At 41.8% G+C, this 2,413-nt stretch overlaps 1 long non-coding RNA gene across 1 annotated transcript; it reads right to left on the bottom strand.

The window, feature by feature from the left end:
- Positions 1-381: 381 nt before the first annotated feature.
- LOC138442924 (uncharacterized) lies at positions 382-1,785 on the bottom strand. Its single transcript, XR_011257933.1, has 2 exons — positions 1,371-1,785; positions 382-630 (listed from the first exon to the last, which is right to left on the bottom strand). It is a non-coding gene; the product is annotated as an uncharacterized lncRNA (long non-coding RNA).
- Positions 1,786-2,413: the final 628 nt, after the last annotated feature.

Here is a 2,413-nt window from a genome sequence, read left to right as displayed (position 1 = left end):
CAATTCCTCTACATATAATCATTATTTCACCTGTGCCTAGAGCTATAAGAAAGGAAGGAAGAGAAGGAGAGAAAAGTGAGGGGTGAATAATGTTTTTTTTATTTTTCTCCTCTGGAAAATATAAGTTAAATTCCAAAAATATATCATTTGGATCATATTAGTTGATTCTTAGATAACTGCCTCTCAACTCCAAACCCATTCTTCCTTTCGGTATTTTGTAAAGCTGGGATTGAGATTCTGAAAATTGCACTTCTGTCAGCTAATCCCTGTTAAAATCTGCCAAAGGTAGCATCAGAAGTAAATGAGAAGGCTGAAGGAGGTCTGATATGTAATGCGGAGAAAAGCAGAAGTTGCTGGAATAGGAAAGACGCAACAGAGAAATTCAGTAAACACAAAACATGGTTCTTTAATGATTTTAACAAAATTTCCACACCTCTGACATAACTGATTGAGACTAAGAGAATGCAAAATCTTATCTAACATACTTTATACTAACATAATATTGTACATCAATTATATTTCAATTAAAGAATGAAAGAGACAGTGAGAGGCTTCCCTGTGGCTCAGCTGGTAAAGAATCCGCCTGCAGTGTGAGAGACCTGGATTCGATCCCTGGGTTGGGAAGATCCCCTGGAGAAAGGAGAAAGGAGAAAGGCTACTCACTCCAGTATTCTAGCCTGGAGAATTCCATAGACTATATAGTCCATGGGGTCACAAAGAGTCGGACACGACCGAGCGACTTTCACTTCACTTGAATGAAATGTTCTATTGGTATCTCTAATTTTCTTGAAGAGCTCTCTAGTCTTTCCCACTCTTTTGTTTGCCTGTATTTCTTTCCATTGACCACTTAGAAAGGCTTTCTTATCTCTCCTTGCTATTCTTTAGAACTCTGCATTCATATCCATATAGCCAAAGCTACGGCTTTTCCAGTAGCCATGTATGGATGTGAGAGTTGGACCAATTGAAGAAGGTTTTACACCAAAGAATTGAAGCTTTTGAACTGTGGTGTTGGAGATAATAAATTCTTAGTCACTCAGCTGTGTCCGACTCTTTGTGATTCTACAGACTGTAGCCGGCCAGAGGGGTGGGGTCCTCTAAGCAAGAACACTAGAGTGGATAGACATTCCCTTCTCCAGCGGATCTTCTGGATCCGGGGATCAAACCCAGGTCCTGCATTGTAGCAGACTAATCCTTCACCATCTCAGTCATCAGTTGTTCTGTTTTTGTTTAGTCAGTCGGTCTGACTCTTTGTGACTCCATGGACTCCAGCATGCCAGACTTCCCTGTCCATCACCATCTCCCAGAGCTTGCTCAAACTCATGTCCGTTGAATCAGTGATGCCATCCAACCATCTCGTCATCTGTCATCACCTTCTCCTCTGCCCTCAATCTTTCCCAGCGTCAGAGTCTTTTCTAATAAGCCAGCTCTTTGCATCAGGTGGCCAAAGTATTGGAGTCAGCTTCAGCATCAGTCCTTCCAATGAATATTCAGGATTAATTTCCTTTGAGATTGACTGGTTTGATCTCTCTGCAGTCCAAGGGGCTCTCAAGAGTCTTCTCCAACACCCCAGAGGCACCAGGGAAGCCCCAAATAAATAATAAAGATAACGAATCAGCATACTCTAAAGCAGTGTCCAGACACTAGTTATCTTTCTCCGGTTGTTGCAATACTACTTTCTGCCCTCAGTCCTATTGTACCAGCGTACTTTCTCAACACCCCCGATGGCTCTGTACCCGGTTAGCTGTTCAGCCTGTCAGGTAGTCTACCGATGGCAGTCAGATCTACCACGGTCTCCTGAAGCTGTGTATCCTTTACCTGAGGTACTGCTCTACAGGACTCACTGGGATGAGAGCGCCACCTCGTGTTGCATCGCTGACTGTTCACAATCCCCAGCATGGTTTCTTTTCACTAGAACTCTTCGCAGATGAGGGCCCTGAAGCTTCCTCCCGAGAGTAATTTGGCCACGAAAGTTGCTATAAACATTTTCCCCCCAAAACAGAAAAAGAGCCCAAGACCTTTTCAATACAGTAATGGTGCTAATGCCTGAACTTAGTAGATTGGTCCTTACATGCTGGTCCCCATATCCTTAACCTATGTCCTTTGAATATTTGCTATATTTGTTTTTCATAGATTTTTTAAAATTATGTTTTAAATTACAACTGAAATTATGATTTGAGAGCTGAAATAGGTTTGGTAGAAACCTACCCTGCTCTCCCTCATAGAGGCCCATACTCAATAATAAGTTCTGAGAACAGATTCCAAGAGGTTGTTTGAAAGTACATTCCTTGGTGTCTGCAGAAGAGGCTACAAGCCTTTGCAGGCAGACCAACTATTTAAACTATTTTAAAAGAATTATTAGAGAAAAAAATTTTCTTGAATTCCTGGAATATGAGCATGAGTAGACTCATTGCCG

This window comes from Ovis canadensis, chromosome 6 (assembly GCF_042477335.2).
Source record: "Ovis canadensis isolate MfBH-ARS-UI-01 breed Bighorn chromosome 6, ARS-UI_OviCan_v2, whole genome shotgun sequence".
Classification (NCBI taxonomy): Eukaryota; Metazoa; Chordata; class Mammalia; order Artiodactyla; family Bovidae; genus Ovis; species Ovis canadensis.
This window is presented reverse-complemented; position numbering and strand designations above follow the sequence as displayed.